Here is a 17,144-nt window from a genome sequence, read left to right as displayed (position 1 = left end):
GCGTCCTCTATTTGTGAATGAGGACTGTAATCCCCACTCCCATAGTCCAGGGAGGTGAGGGGAAGGGGACACTGGCCCAGACTATCGCTGGAGAGTGACAGACACTGTCTCTTTGTAGAATTCACAGGCCAGTGGGGAGACATTTCTTATATATACAGTGTGTGGTATACATGTAAGTGAACAGCTTTCTATTTTTAACTTTTATTTTTTGGTGGTACCAGGGATCAAACTCAGGACCTTACGCTTGCTAGTGAACAACTTTCTAGATGGGTGATAGATCCAGCATTGTTGGGCACAGTATTCAGCCTCTTAGATCTGTCAGTAGAGCAGGTCAGATCTGACCGTCTCTCTGTGGTCGTTTCTGGCTCTGAAACCCATGTGGTTCTGCAGTCTTTTATCCGTGGAGTGCAGCCCACTCGTCCCCTCCATGCTGCGTCCTGCACTGAACTATCTGCAAATTGGTGGCTAAAGGGAAGGTCAGTTTCAGTCACTGAGACTTTGGTCTTCAGTTGATCTTGGAAATTTATGTAAGATTGATCTGGGATGACCCTGTGCCCCAGTTCTGTTGAATTACCACCGGAAGGTTTGCCAAAGAGAGCCTCACTGTGCCAGAACACTGGAGTGCAATGCCTTTAACATAATCTGCGAAGTATTGGAGATGTTCCCAAACATTGTGTTGGCTTTTCCTTATTGGTAGGATAGGAACACATCATAGTTTCCCATCCTAGTGTGTGCTTGTTGCCGCAGGAAAATTCTTGTTTTATCTTTGTTTGTCTGTTTTCTAAGAGATGAGGTCTTGTTTGTTGCTTGGGCTGGCCTCAAACTCCTGGACTTGAGCAGTCCTCTTGCTTCAGCCTCCTGAATAGCTGGAACTACAAGCATTCCTCTGTCATCACCTGAGGGAATTCTTAATAGCATACCCTTCTTTTAAATTTGGATATTAGGAGGGGCCGGGAAGATGGCTCTGTGGAATAAGTGCTTCCCTGGCAAGCACAAGGGCCTGAGTTCAATTCCTGGTTCCAAAAAAAAAAAAAAAAAAAAGGATATTAGGAAATTAGTAATTTTGTAATTAATTATAACTACTTGATTAGTATTTGCCATTTTAGCCAGATATTTTATGTATGCCATCTGATTTACTCTGTCCTACAGCTTTCTAAGATAGATACTGCTACTCACTTATTTTATAGGTAAAGGAGATATCTTCTCCCTTTACAGAACTAACACACAACCTTGAATCTCATGTTTCGTGGATCTCTGTCTCTAGGATTCTCCAAGTCCTGGGGTGGGCAGGACCTCCACATCTGCAGGGAGGACCTCAGCTCAGGTGGGGGCAGCATGGGCCAGGACCGTGCACTGGCCCTGGACAGACTAGCACTGGACATGGTCTTCTTCTCAGAGCTGGTTTTGACACAGCTCATCTCATCCTGTGTGACATAATGTCCTCTCCTTTTCAGACCCAGCACTTAGAGCATGCAGAGTGAAAGCCACTGAGAACAGTGCATTGGAAAGGTCTGTCCCAGGTCATTGTTGGGGACCGCGAAGGGCCAGGTATCCCTGTTTCTGGAGGAACACAGTGAATTTGCTCGGATGCCACTCAACAGACATGGTCGCCCGCCCCCAGGGAAAGTAACTTCCTGTATGTTCTACAATAGCTTCTGCTGTTCATTTAGCATGGATTGTAGGCATCAGAGACCGAAAATACATTTTCAGAGTGGAAGGGGCAAGTCATGGCTTATGCTACAAAGAAAAGAAGTTTGTCATTTAAAGCTTCAAAATAAAATACCCGCTCCACTCCCTCCAGTCGTCCATCAGAAAGCCACACAAGTGAAATAGTCACTTCCTGGTGGGCCTTTCCCATCTGCCGTGTGATGCTGTCTGATTGAAATATGAGAGAGGGAAGCTGTGTTCACCTAAAGGAGAGACTTTTTAAAGGAATGACCCTCCTATTCAAATGGTGCCTTGGTACATGTCCTTACGAATTTCTGCCACATACTCTGATTTTGTGCAATTTATATGCAGTATCATTCAGATAATCTGCATCAAGTTATGCAGAGAAAGGATGGAGTACTTGCCTTATATGTGTGAGACTCTGGGTTGAATTCCCAGCTCCACAAAACAGACGACTAATCCTGAAACATACACTTTATTTCAGACAGTAGGGATTATTTGAGCAAGCAAGTTAGTATTAGTAACTAACCAGATTATTTAGGGAAGGAAAGCCAGTAGATGGGTGGCCAGTACTGTGTGGTAAGAATTGCTCTGTCTTCTCGGAGCCCTTGCCTTGGAATGATTCCAAAATTTCTGTCACTCAGACCCTGTCATGACAGTAGCTGAGTGAGATTTTCTGGGGAATTTGTGTAGCCCTGGGAGTGTGCCCAGACCAGTGGGTTTCAAGCAGCCAGGGTGCGACAGCAGTCTGTAAAGCTGCTTTGTGACCTCCAAAACCAGCCACCTATGAAGAAGATCAGTGGTCTGCAGTTGAGAACAGGCCTGCAGACACTTGTGAATGGCGGGAAAGTGATTCTGGGTTCATCTGCCTCAGCTTCATGTTCTGGAAGAGCTGCATGCAGCATGTAGCTTTGAAACTGGAGATGGTGCGAAGGGCTGGGCTTAGATGCTGGGGTGGTGACTTCCTGTGATTAGAGGAGGGGGTGCTTAGGCAGAGACCAGCAGGGATCATCCCTTTGAGCACAAGCGTCTTGTGGTGTAGCAGAGGAGCTGTGCCGAGTGGCAAGGCTCAGAGAAGCTTCATCTTTGCACAGGTTGAGCTTCCCTTACCTGAAGTGCTTGTGATGAGTGTTGCAGGTCTTATGATATTTACGTTAACTTCAGCAGTTGAGCATCCCTAATCTGAGAATTCCAAATATAAATTGGACATCTCAAATTTGGGGATCAGGAATATTCAGTCTGTTTCCATAAAGAGATGGTGCCTGTGGTGGATTAATGGGAACTGGTAGCACCAAGCTGAACTGAATCAATGTGGCACTGGGTATGGAGGGCCCACCTAGGATCATGGCCAATAGCATAAAAGGAAAGCTGGAGGGCAAGAGGGTGTGCCATGGGTTCTCCTGGACAGGCTTGTCACGCCGGCTTTCCTCATATAGATCTAGCTATTCTCACCATTGGAGGAGCTCAAGACTTGTAGCTGAAGATGGCTGCTGTTCTCTTACGGGGAGCTGTGGTCCTTAGCGTCCCTTCCTGGCTCCAGTGCAAGTCCCTAAGCCAGCTGGCGCAGATCCTTCATCCCTCTGCTGCAGACTTTCCAGTGTACACCACTGACCTTTGTGCCTTCCCAGTGCAGATCCTTGGTACAGACTTGCATGAGACATTGTCTGGGCTCTAGGCCTTCAGTTGGACTCCTCAAGGACATTGCAATGAGCTCTAGGTCTTCAGATGGAGTCTTTGGGTCTCTGGTGTGTGGACAGATTTCTTGCACTCTTCCACATTTGACTCTGGGTGAATTTTATAAAATCCTGTGAATTATGTAGCCTGTATTAAATTGCTCCCCTTGCAAACTCTGACTGCAACAGTGCCCTTACCCCTTGGATGCTGAGAGATCGAAGGCAGTGCTCATGAGAGCAGGGAGAACAGGCCGTGATGCTGAGAAAACATTTTTCTTTAAGGAGAATCTCATTGTAATGTCAGTGGATATGTTGTTAGAGGTTTTCTGTTTGGTCACTGTTTTAATTTGTGTTTGTTTTGTTATTTCCTCATCATGCATTTTCCTGCCTTTCATTGTTTTTCCTACTAATTAGCATAGGGATCACACACTTGAATTTGGAAAGTCACACACTTGCAGGTTTTCTTTTCTTTTTTTTTTTATTATTTATTTATTTATTTCATTTATTTTGTGTGTGTGGCCAGCTCAGCCCACCAGGGGGCGGGGCTGGCTGGCATGTGGTGCTGGGGGATTGAACTGTGGTCCCTGTGCTTTGCTTAGCTTAGCTTGTTCTAAGTAGGTGCTTTAGACCACTGAGCCATCTCACCAGCCCCGCTTGCAGGTTTTCTTGTCACCTGTGATCAGATCAGCCTTGCTGATTTCCATAGCTGTGCCATGGAAGTTTGGGTGAAGGTGTGTATACACCCCCTAAGTGCCCATCTTTGCAGATGGCTGTACTGGATGGAAGTCAGGAGGTGGGGCCTGGGTTCGAATCCCAGCTCTGCCAGTGACTGGCTGTGTAATCTTAAGCAAGAAACTTCTCTGTGCTCAGCGTCTTCATTTACGCAGTGAGGCAGTAAGTGCCTGCCTCATGGGATTGTAGCAAAACCAAAAATAACACTATGAATAAAGAACTGAGACTAAGACAAGGCTCATCGTAAGTGTTTAACCTGAGTTTGAGATTTTTATTAAGATTGTTATCAAGATACAGAGATTATAGTGCCTACATTACTTGTGGCTGCTTAGCCGGTGCCTAGGACAGTGCCTGGTACTCACGGAACGGTGGAAGTAAAACCTGGATAAAATTAAAAAGATTGTGCAGGTCTGTTTAATAGCAAGCCTTGTTTTCTGACAAATAACTTAGGTGCTTTGAGAAACTGCATGATTTCAGGCCAGTATGGTCAGTGGCCTTAGAATTACTAGATTTTTATGTATGCGTATGAGTATAAAACATTGATATGTTCCTAAACATACATAATTCTGTAGTAAGACATACAGTATCAGCAGACTAGCTTATTATCTCTTGTAATGCCTAGAATAAGCTGTAATTTCACTGTAGTACATTGGAACTTTATTAAAAGTCTCTTTAATGTGAAATTAGCTGTGTTTAAAATTAAAAACAACTTAATTGTTAAAAAGTCTCAAATAACATAAAAAATCTGAAAACTCTGAGCTGTAAAATATAAAATCGTTATTGTAGGTGACAAAAAACCGTGGATTTACCTAGCACAATTTGTAAAAAAAAATTTTTTTTTTTTGCAGTACTGGGGATTGAACTCAGGACCTTGCGCTTGTCAGGCAACTGCTTATTCTACTGAGCTATCTCCCCAGCCCCTGTAAAATATTTTCTGATGGAAAAATAAATGCTGGTGCTTAGTGGTGAGGTTTTCCCCTCCCCCTTTTCCTCTTTTCCCTTGGTTCCCTTCCATTTCTCTTTCCCTTTTCTCTCACTGTTCTTAGAGTGCCTTTTGGGAGACAAACAGATCTTTTCAGAAATACATTAGCTGCCATCTACTCCCCAACCATTCTTCAGCTCCCTGACTGAATGCGGCTGGGCATTCTTTGCGTGTCTGGGCCTGAGAGGGCAAAACCAGCCTGTGGTCCCTTCTTATCTCTGTGTACGGTCCTTGTTTCCATTAGCTGCGCAGAAAAGATGACCTTCCATGGTAAGTGCATGCCGTCTGCCTGGTACACGTACCCGACTGTGTTTTCATCAAAAGAGCTAGTCTTCAAAAGTGCGACTCCTACTCCTGCAGCAGCCTGTGGCCCAGCAGTCCGCCCAGTCAGCACTGCCAAACTGGGAGTTTAAAATTAAAAACTCTGTGCTTGTGTCTCAGAGAGCTGCCACGACACTGAAGGCTGTAGGGGCACACTCTGGCGTGGTTTCACCTGGACTTGCGGCTCCAGTTAAGGATAACTCATGCTTTGTCTATTCTTCTGGCCAAAGAGCACAGCCGTCTGTTTTCATTGGGTCCCTGCTGTGCCATCTGTAGGACTGTTTAATGACATTGGTGACTGACGCTAAGAAAGCACAACTCAGATAGTTCCATTTACTAAGTACCCACTGTGTATTATTACATTTGTTTAGATTGCCTCGTGAATTGAAGATTAATTATAAATTAGTGGGCTGGTGAGATAGCTCAGCGGAGTAGGTGCCTGCTTTGGCAAGTGCAGGGACCAGGGTTCGATCCCTAGTCCCACATGTCATGCCAGCGAAGGAGTCCAGGGGTGGTGGCGTATGCCTGTAATCCCAGCACAGGGGAGGCTGAAAACAGGAGGGTCAGTAGGAGTCTGACCTGTGTAGTAAGACCCTGTACCAAATACATAAAAGGAAAAAAAAATTATAAGTTAGTATTGATCTAAAATAAAAGATTGCATTCATTTATTTTTGTTTTTATTTTATTTATTTAATTTTATAAAATAAAATAAAATAAAACTGGGGATTGAACTCAGGCCCTTGCATTCATTTATTAACAGCCCCATCTTTTTTAACCTGCTTCTTAGAAGTGACCTCTGAAGTTTTAAATTCATCCTTTCAGTATATATATTTTGAAGAGAATAAAAAAAAAACATTGAAAAAATACAAAATTTCAAAAAACAAGATGATAGAAAATCAGTAATAGGGCTGGTGATATGGCTCAGTGGTCTAAAGCACCTACTTAGAACAAACTTAGCAAAGCACAGGGACCGCGGTTCAATCCCCCAGCACCACATGGCAGCCAGCCCCGCCCCCTGGTGGGCTGAGCTGGCCACACACACACACACACACACACACACACAAATAAATAAAATTTAGAATAAAAAAAAATAAAATCAGTCATAGTTGTTATATTGCATATTGTTATCTTCAAAGTAGTTGTTTAGATTACCAGATATAAGCATATAGAATTGGTCAAAAAATTAATCACGAACTATCCCTTACAATAAACCAGTAGAAATTAGTAGTAAAATTATCTTAGCTATCTCCAGCGCATATTGTGTATAGATACAAATGTTCTTGAATTTGCAGCACTTACATGTTTACAGCATTTCATAGTGTTATGTTAGATTCTGTACTATAATTTTGCTACTTGCTTTTTATTGTGGACACCTTTCCAATGGACTCAGTGAGTTTCTTTTGATGACTGCCTGATACTTCAGTTAGAACAAAACCTAGTTACACCAGCCTTCCTGCTCATGGATGTTTATGTTGTTTTGCCAGTGTTGCAAGCAGAATTGTTTTGTTTTGTTTTTTAACAGCTGTCTCTTTTTTATTATTTAGGCTTATGTTAGACACGAAAGTGAATTTTTTAGTTGCACTTAAAAAAGTAAATAGTGGGGCTGGTGAGATGGCTCAGTGGTCTAAAGCACCTACTTAGAACAAGCTAAGCCAAGCAAAGCACATGGACCGCGGTTCAATCCCCCAGCACCACATGCCAGCCAGCCCCGCCCCCTGGTGGGCTGAGCTGGACACACGCGCACACACACAAATAAATAAAATTTAAAAAAAAAAAGTAAATAGTAATTAATGAATTTACTGTTATACTCAAAGTCATCTGTGCTTAAGGTGAGAATCTTTGCCAATAGAAAGCTGCTGCACCAAGTTGTAAGTGGTGTGAGAAGAACGGCAGTTTCCTTGCTTTTCTCTTCTTGAAGATGTTGAAGCTTACCTCTGAAGATACCTTGTGGGGAAATACTAGCACCTAGATGGCGTTTTGATATAGTCTGAACTCCTGTTAGTGTGACATCAAACTCTTGCTAGTTACTTTGCATTTAACTCTGAAATTTCCCTCTCCTTTTTTCTTTATTAGATCTTTGTGTTTTACTTCATTTAATTCAACTTTTTTCTGCATATCTTGATAAAGTCTGCTTATTTCAATCTTATGTTCATCCTCTGATTTTCAATTCATGTGCAAGTTTGGTGATGTTCGTATATTCTTGTTCTTGAGGTTTTAGCTTTCCCTTTGTCATATCACATTTCTTTTCAGTTGTTCATTTTCTCCTTTCAAGTTGTGTTGATCTTCAAGTCTGTTATAGCTCCTTTATCCTATCATGAAGAGCAGCACATTCTTTTTAAAACGAGATGTCTTTGCTTGGATTGCTTTTAATAAACCAGAGGTCTTTTCCAACTGAATATTCAGATTGTTATTTTATCCACTGGTTTCTATCATTTTCTTTTCTGTCTGGGAGAAATCCTTCCTAAGTTTGTCAGTATTCACAGTGCTGATCTTTTTTGTACATCCTTCACTACTTTGATGCATGCTTCAACTACTGTTGTTCCTGATTCCTGAAGGTCTTTCACAAGCAGCATGCAAATATGTTTGTGAGATACTTCTAGAGTTCTCTTTCCTTAATTAGGCTGACTTAATAAGTTCATTGCTCATTTGCTTTTTTTCTCTAAACTCATTGCTTATATCATTTGCTACCTTTCAGGTGAGTTTTTGGGTGGCCTGTATTTAAAAATTTGTAAGAGTTCTTTTTTATATTAAGGAAGTTAGTATTTTATTACAAATATTGTAATATTTTCTGTGGTTTGTAGTGTTTTACTTCACAGAAAATGTTGCTGTTTTTATTTGTGGTTCAAGAACTAAATTTTTACCTCCTGTCTTCTGGGTTTCTCTGCATAGTCCAAGATGTATGGGAGTATATTTTCTTCTAGTACTTTTACATTTTTTCCAGTTTTTTTTTTTATTTTTTTTTATTTTTTATTTTTTGGTGGAACTGGGGATTGAACTCAGACACTTGGGCTTGCCAGGCAAGCGCTTATTCTACTGAGCCATCTCCCCGGCCCCTTTTTTCCAGTTTTGACACCTACTTTTAATTCAGTTTATTTTGGTAGAAGGAGTTAGATTTTTGGTTTTACTTGTTTGTATGTTATTGCATGAGTTGTCTCAGTGTTATCTACTAATTTACTGTTTTTTGCAGGTTTGAAATACCACCTAAATACTATTTAAATATACTTTCTTTTTTTTTTTTTTTTGGTTCATTCTGAACCAGCTTCCTACGATTTTCATGACTGTAGGGTTACTCTTAGCCTTTTTAAGCAATAGGGATGATCTGATTCTTCTTCTTCTTTTCTTTAGTATTTTCCTGGCCATTTGCTCATTCTGTGTAATTTGCTCTTCCTTGATTATAAACTGTAGAATTATTTTGTCACCTTCAAACCGTGCTCCTGTCTCCTACAAAGAATAAGAACAAAAATGAAACAATCTACATGATAATATTTTGAGTGAGGCTGCTTCAGGTTTATAGAGTTACTTGGAGATAATTAAATTATGTTCTTATAATGTTGGTCTACTTAAGCCATGTTTTATGCCACTCATGTAGGTTTGAAGTTTTCTTTATGTAGATCTTTTTTGTTTGTCTTTATATGTTACATTCGTTGAAGTGTTTATTATGTACACTTAAGAAACATAATAAGATGAGATTTTTCTCTATTATACTTGATTTTGCTTCATGTAAAGGAAAGTGTTTCTAGGTATTAACTTCATGACCAGTGCTCCATAATACTAAAGCCTTTCAGTCTTTCTAATGTAGTATGAATGTCCCTTATTCAACATGCTTGAGACTAATGCTTTTGGATTTTAGACTTTTCTTTCAGATTCTGAAGTATTTGCATATGCATGAGAGTCTTAGAGATGGTACCAAATCTAAATACAAAACTAATTTATGTCTAATCTATACCTCATTATACATATACCCTGTGGGTAATTTTATAAAATATTTTAGCACACCTGTGTTTTGACTGCAACTAATCATGTGTGGTCGGGTATGAAATTTCCTACTTCAGGGGTCATGTTGACACTCAAAAACTTCCGTGAGTTTGGGCTGAGTATGTAGCTCCTGGGTGGCCTGCTTGCCCAGCAGGCACGTGGCCCTGAGTTCAACCCCCAGCAGCACCAAGAAGAAGGGATTTTAAAAGCACTTTGGATTTTGAAATTTTGAATTAGGCATTTTGAACCTATAGTTGGTTTTTTGTTGCTGTTGTTTTGTTTCTTTGTTTTTGTGTTTTCATCTTTTCTGTGTAGGTAATCATATCACCTGCCACTAACGTTGGCCTTAACTGTCTTCTTTACAGTACTTGCATGTTTTGTCCTTTGTCTAAAAGATACGTCAACAGTAAGTCATGGAGGCAGTGGGTGGACATCCTGGTCTTAGGAATGTGCTGGTGTTTCACCATTGGCCGTCACCTTGGTGCGGTGTGTGGTGGTTTAACAGACCTTCATGCGCTTTGATGAGTACTCTCATTATGGACCTGGTTCTGCACAGCCAACAAGTGTCACTTTCTTTCCTTTTATGTGGGCTCTAACCTGGCACATAGTTCTTTAAACAAGTGGCTTCCAGAAAGTTCTGTGAAACACATGCCTCCATGTGCAGATTCAGGGCTGCCCCCTGGAATGCCCTGAACCCAGAGGGAAGTGAGCCGTGTCTCATGGGTCCAATACAGTGAACACAGCTTTGTATGTCTTTTGAGCATTTGAGACATAGCAGATTGGACTGGGGAACTGAACTTGGAATTTTACTAAATTTTAATTTAAATCACCACATACTATGGAGAACTTAAAAGTCTACCTAATGCTACTGAGGGACTCAGTTATAACTGAAAGAGCCACAAGTGGCTGGCAGCTCCACAGCACAGTCTCCACAGCACGATCTTCACTCATGTCACAGAAGGGTGAGATGCTGCCAGGAAGGACCTCAGTGAGCCTAGAGAGATTGAGATGAGCCCCAAACCACTCAGCAAAGTCAAGAAGCTCAGGCGCCTGATGCGACAGCAGGCTCCAGCTTTTCTCTCATGGTCTAGTGCATGCAGGGAGGACACAGCACAGTCACAACCCAGAGCACGCTGCCCTCTCAGACTGCTTCCCCTGCCTCTGTGGTTACTGCATTTTTGGCTGAGCCATTTGGCTCCACAGTGCAAAGTTCTCACAAGATAAGGGCAGAGAGCCTAAGTACTCAGCTGTTTGTTGGGGCCTGCGTGGGCCTCTGTGGGGAGCATGAATGTGACCTGGTATCGACTAAGAAGTTTGCTCTGGCTCTGTGCCTTGGGGTCTCCCATGCGGCAGCCAGGGGCTGGTCCTGCCCTCTGATTTCTCTACACCTGAGAGAGGGCGAGTCTTCCTGAGCTGGGAGCTGGCAAGGAGAAGGTAAAGAGGTCCTCAGCCCAGGCTGCTTGTGGACCTGAGATTCTGAGGAACGAGAAGCCACAGCCTTGTCCACGGTCTCTTGAGTTCTTCCTCCTTCTGTTCACTCTTTCTCTTCCCCAGGAGTCCTCTTGCCAGCCGCTTAGATCCCTCTTCTCTTAGCATACCCTTCCAGCAGGAGCAGCAGCTCAGCGGCTGCCACTTTGGGGGTTGTGGGAACCTCAGCTTGCCCACTGGAGGAGGGGAGGAGTCATAACCTCAGCACCTCCTAGGGTGCAGTGAGAATGCATGACTCAAGGTTGGGCACCCTCCCCAGGGTCAGATACAGATTACAGTGAGGTGACGACTGTCCTTACCCCAAAGGCAGGTGAGCCCAGGCTGGTTCAGCCGTGCCCCCCACCCCATGAGAACCTTTGATGTGGGTATATTTCGGGGATGTTGCTTGTGTGTAGGCAGATGGACTGCACTGGAGTCCCCTAGCCAGTCCCCTCTTGCTGTGGTAGCACAGTGTGTCCAGATGCTACAGAGTGGTGGCTGGCTCCTCTGACAGCATACATCCGGGACTCCCTGGCAGCCCATCCAGCCCTGTGGCTGTTCCAGCAGCCAGCAAAGAAATGTGCATGTTATAGTCTCTTTGCTATTGCGGGCATGAGTTCTTGCTCCCAGGAGCCTGAGCAAACCCCACATCTGCCTGTCTTCGTATCCCACATTTGCCTTCCATAGTGCCTTAGGTAACAGCAGCCACCTGCAGAGTTGGGCTCTGAACTCTGCACACGCTGAGGTTGGTGGTGACTAGATGGGGGGCTGTGTGTAGAGACAGCAGATTTGCTGAAAGGTCACACACAGCTGGATGCAGGCCAGACACAAAAACACCAGGGCTCTATTCTTTCTGCAGGTGTTGCTCCATTTTGTTTTCACATCAGAGAAAATCCTTGAAGTACTTTCTTAGAGCTCATAATTTAAACAGTTTCCCTTTCCTCTCTGACAACCCTTTTTCCCTTCTCCCAACGCACCCCCAGAAGGGGGATGGCTACTGTGAATTTATTTAGCACCTTCGAGGTGCTGGGCAGTACAGCAAGTGACTTCCAGGCTGGTGCCTGCTTTATAGATGGAGTAACTGAAGTCTCTGCAAGTGAAGTCCCTTGCTTGGTGTTCCACAGCTAGGAAGAGGGAGGGGCAGGACGTGAGTCCTTGCCATCTCATTCCAGAGTCCCTAATCTTAACCACGGTCCCTGACTGCTTGCCCATATTGGTTCCCAGGTTCCCTGTAAGGTGTGTACCTGCTGTCACTCCATTTAATAGTGGGGACAGGCATAGGGAGTTTCGCTGCAGGCCAGAACCTGCCTAGGACTTAGGTGCAACGCCATGGATCTGATTCCAAGCACTATACCCCTGTGCCTGGCTGCCTCGCTGTCATTGCTCACATATTACATCCAGCGACTGCAGCTCCTCCCCATGGAATACTCATTCTGTTCAATTATGTCTCTGACTACACAATTGTTCTCTTCTTCCATGTGTACATTTCCTGGTTCTGTTTTCTCCTGTGGCTGATGGTCTATGTCTGCCCCTGTTCAGCAGTCGGACTATTTATTTTATGAGGTCTACTTTCCAACCCAGGTCAGAAAAATGTTCCTCTGATACGATCGATCAATCAGTAGGGAATATCTTTGCCCCCTTTCTGTTTTGCAACAGCTCTGCAAATAGTCCCTTACCCATGATGCTCAGTGAGAAAATAAGAATGCATTTTCATCATCTCTCACCCCTTCAGCCCCAGAGCTGAAAAAAATCAGTGGACGCTGGCAAATTTTCCCATCTATTGTAGAATTCCAGGTCTGTCTGGGACAGTGGTTACCTGGAGACACTAAACAGTCCTGTAGAGGAAGCACTGGTTCCTGTGGACAGATGGGGGGGTCTCCATGTGGTTTTCTACAGCTTCTATTTTGTTTCCTCCTCTGGAAACACTTGTCCTTTCTGTATGCTGAGCAGCACATCCTCGGCCCAGCTTATAATGCCTTGAGGGCGATTCTCATCTCTGGCTATCCCTTCCCCTGGGAAGCAGACCTAATTATTCTAATCCAGGCTGCTCTGTGCCCCTCTCCTGTCCACCTAGTAGATGGGAAGGCGGTGGATGCATCAGCCTTGCTAGCAGCTACTCTATAAATTCCCTGGAAGGAAGGTTGTGTCTCAGGGCTAGACCTCGGCTCAGGGCACAGCCATTTCTTGTTCATGAAAACTCAAGTACTCAATGATTGTAGCAGTGCACTGAGAGGGTCTGGCCAGCGTGTGCTTGTACTGATGAGGAGCTCTGTTTTCTCTGGCAATTACAGGTGCCCTGGACACCTGTGGCTGTCGGATAAAGGCCCCTTAGTATTATGGTGAAACACATGAAATCACCAATATTTGAGCATTTTTGACCCCAAAATATTGATGGTTCACTATTATGCCTCTCTCTGCTTGGACTTGCCATAGGAAACCATCTTATCATGAGCTTTTCAATGTAGCAAGACTGGAAAGACCATCTGACATCCCTGTGCATACGCCGTGCGCCACATTTTATGCAAATTCAGGTTAGGTAAGACTGGGCTCATTTCAGAGTGAAAGCAGCAGGCACGCGTTCATTTCCAGCACTGGCCATCACTGGTGCACAGAGACTTTCCCAGGACCTCTTGTGCTGAAACCCTCAGGAGTACTCGGTACCCACTTCTTATCCTCATTACTCCCTCCAGCCTGCTGAAAAAAGCCAGCGCAGCCACCCTTTGCCACATCTCCTTGGCATTAGGTCCAGCCATTGAGGTTCTACTGTAGCTGTGCTCTGAATTAACTAGAGGACAGATGTTACATAGAAAAATCTGGTCAGGCCTCAGCCTCAGCCAAGAAATGTTTTTTCTTAGAATTGGAAAACACAGGGGACAGATGATAGAGTTCACTGGCATTTGAAGGCAGGACAAACCAGTGTGGGTTTGTTGATAAATGATTCTCATCTTGCAGGCTTAGAGTCCTGATGTGGGTGCTGGGAAGTCTCAGGAAGGTGGCTACAGGAAAATGGAGGTGGGTTTGTGCAGGGTACATACTGTTTCATTTCGGCATCAGCTCGGCATCTAATAATTCCAGTGCTGGGACAGAGGGACTTTGTCCTGCTTGGCTTAATCACCTGACCAGTATTTATACCCCCAAAGAACACCAGCTCAGTGCTGATCCAGGGTTTTATCAAACCTTTTTTTAGCCCAGTCGATCAGAGGACTGAGCCAGAGGAGTGCAGGTGTGTCGTTGGGTAGGAACCAATGATGAGAGGAACTAATGATGGGAATGCCCCTTGGCCCGGTAGGAGTGCCATCTGCCAACACGGGCGGAAGCGTAATCCTGATTCCCAGGGATCCAAGGAGGCTGGCTATCCCTCCTTAGACCCTCTCCAGAATGAAACTTTGAGTATTTGGATTAACTTGGATAGTTTTCTCAAGTTTCCTGGCTCTCTATCATTTTTTCTTCCATCCCAAGCACAAGGAGGTTTGATAGAGATTGGAGATTCTGGCAGGTGCCAGCAAGGGTAAATGCTTTTCAGTACAGTTAATGGTATCTTCTCTCATAGCTATATTAGGGTAACAACTGACTGATTAAATTGTGTAGGTTAAAGGTATTCAATATGATTCAATACATATACGTGTTGTGAAATGATTACTGTTAATCAAGTTGGTTAACATTTCTGTGACACTTTTTGCAGCCTGAGTACCATCGTGTGGCAGCGTGCAGGAGCCATGTAGGTTGGAATCCAGTGAGGGATGAAAGATGAGTGACCATAGACCATGATTAAGTTCGGTGGACCCACCACATAAAATAATGGCCACTTGAGTGTTGGCTCCCTAACCACAGGATCCACCATCTGGGGCTGTCAGTACCCTTTATTTAGACAGAATGATTCATAAGGGTTAGAATTTGGTGGAAGGTTTAAGAGTTAAGCTCTCTTTGCCCTTAAAACAGTTGCACCTAAGCTCAGCTGGAATTTATTTAGACCCCTCTCCCATGGGTGTCCTTGTCTCTGCAGTAGCTCCCGGACCCCTCACCAGCAGCCCCCACGCCGTTCCTTGAATGCATCGTGTTCCCACCTCAGACTGTTGCTTGTTCTTCCCACCTTGTGGAACAACCTCCACTAGAAAGCTGTGGCTGGCTGCCTCTCCTCCTCGAGGACTTCGCTGAAATGTCACCTTGGCAGCCTCTACCCGCTGCCTCCTAGTTTCAGCTGCATCCTCTGCTCCTGCATTGTCTGCCCCTGCCCTACTTTATTTTTTCTTGGTGCCATTTTGGTCTTATTTTTGATTATCCACCTCTTTCAGCCAGAATAGGCACTGCCCACTGGCAGAGGTTTTGTTTCAGTTTGTTCCTGCCTGCACCCCAGCTCCAAGATGGCCCAGCACATAGTAGGTGCATGGTAGGCGTAGGTGGGCAGTGTTCTGGAAGTACAGACTGGACATAAGCCTAGAACAGCTTGGCGTGTGCTGGCAGGCCGCTTCTGACACTGCAAGGCATCACAATGCATGGATCATCTGGGTCTTTATTCAGTGGACAAACCCTTATCTTGACCTCCCAGGTACAACTTCAGAATGTTAGTGTGCCCAGAAACTAGACCATCCAAGTCACATTGTACTGATTGCTCCAGTATCCAGCTATAATTGTCTAGGTAGACTGTATGTTTCAACTACACCAGTTTTACGAGTCCCTCAGATTCCCAGCTTCCTGGTACATTTACCAATTCTACATCCTTAAAGCCAAGCAACTACAGATTGGAATTGTTCTGGAAAAATGTTGTGTCCTAAATGAATGTGTGCAGACTTCCTCATCATCATTTTCTAGATAGTACAGTATGACAACCTTATACTAGCTCTGGTGTTGTGTTAGATACTCTAAGCAGTCTAGAGATGATGGCCAGGGAAGTAGTTCAGCAGCATAAACACCTGCCAGGCAAGCACAAGGTCCTGAGTTCAATCCCCAGTACTGCAAAAAAAACAAAAAAACAGTATATGGGTGACAAGGGTATTCTTAGGTTCCATGAGATGCTATACTGTTTTCTACAAAGGGCTTGAGTGCCCAGGAATTCTGGTATTCTGGAGAACCTGGAAGCAGTCCTGTGGATTCTGAGGGTTGACTGCATGAGCATGTCTTCTGGTCCTTCCGTATCTTTTATTTGGTGTCTCCATGCTTGGGCATCATTAATAATCTGGCTGGTGCAGGGCAGGCGCTGAGGTTGGCAGAGGCGGTTAACATAAAATATGTGTGTCACGAAATTGTGGAGATGACACCTAACGAGATGCAACTTAGGAAATTCAGAGCATTTTTTTCTTAAAGGTATATACTTTTAGTTCTTAACTAGGTGACTAGTTCTTAATCCCTTCTGGATCAGGAAGCACTGAGGTTTTTTGTTTTTTGTTTTTTTTTTCATGCTTCACTTCCTTATTCATTCAGTGAATATTTATTGAATCATCCTGGCAATGTCCCTAAACCCTGGGGAAAATGAAGCCATGGCTTTATCCTCATGGTACATTTTAATGGGAGAGATAGTATTTAAGAATCTATTGGTTATACACAGTGGGCACTGCTACAAATAAAGCAATTGGGGTGTTGCAGTAACTGTGAATGGAGATATCTCATCACCCGCAAGCTCTCTAGCAGGTGACAGTTAGCCTTAGGTCTGCAGAGTGCAAGGAGCCTACTGATGTGCCAGTGCAGGAAGTCGCTGGCACCGCTGTCTGGCAGAAAGAGCATGGTGGGCTCCCACAGGCAGCTGGTGTGAACTGAGGGCAGTGAGCAGGGCAGGTGGGTGAGATGGAGGATTGTTGACTAGGTTTCTGGGTTGGGCTGTCCCAAAAGGCAGATCCATTAGGACAGATGGAAAGTGTGGAGGTGGCTGTGTTGAGAGCTTTGTTCTGCGGGTGTGGCTTGTGCCGTTATGGAAGCTGACAAGCACCACGGCCTGCCATCTGTGTGCTGCAGACCCGTGACCCAGTGTTGCTTGTCTGGTGTTTCACTGATAGACAGTAGAGTTGTTACCATCGTGGTTCTTAGGAATGCCATCGTAGACACAGTGTACAACTACCTCCTCAGGACTTCCCCTTGGATTCTGCTAGTATGTTCCCAGACATAGAATTGTTAGATTGTGGTTTCAGTAGTGCTCACACCATTTTACATTCATGTAGGGTTTTCATTTCTCCACATTTTTGCCACTATTTTGTTCTATCCTGCCCTGTCCTTTTTTCCCTTTGCCTCTCTCACTCTCCCTCCCTTTTTTTTCTTTCTGATAGTAGTCATCCTAAAGGGTAAGAGTTGTTCAATAAAAATTATGCTTTCTAAACTGAAGTATAATGTGTGTGTGT

The 17,144-nt window shown here is 44.1% G+C and overlaps 1 protein-coding gene and 1 pseudogene across 1 annotated transcript in view; one reads left to right on the top strand and one right to left on the bottom strand.

Annotated features, from left to right (window-relative positions):
• The window catches only part of Rcan1 (regulator of calcineurin 1), a 91,225-nt gene that overhangs the window by 10,012 nt on the left and 64,069 nt on the right, over nucleotides 1-17,144 (top strand). The window lies entirely within an intron of this gene.
• On the bottom strand, nucleotides 7,191-7,899 carry LOC111817541 (annotated as a pseudogene).

The sequence above is a fragment of the Octodon degus genome, unplaced genomic scaffold (assembly GCF_000260255.1).
Source record: "Octodon degus isolate 3935 unplaced genomic scaffold, OctDeg1.0 scaffold00061, whole genome shotgun sequence".
NCBI lineage: Eukaryota > Metazoa > Chordata > Mammalia > Rodentia > Octodontidae > Octodon > Octodon degus.
This window is presented reverse-complemented; position numbering and strand designations above follow the sequence as displayed.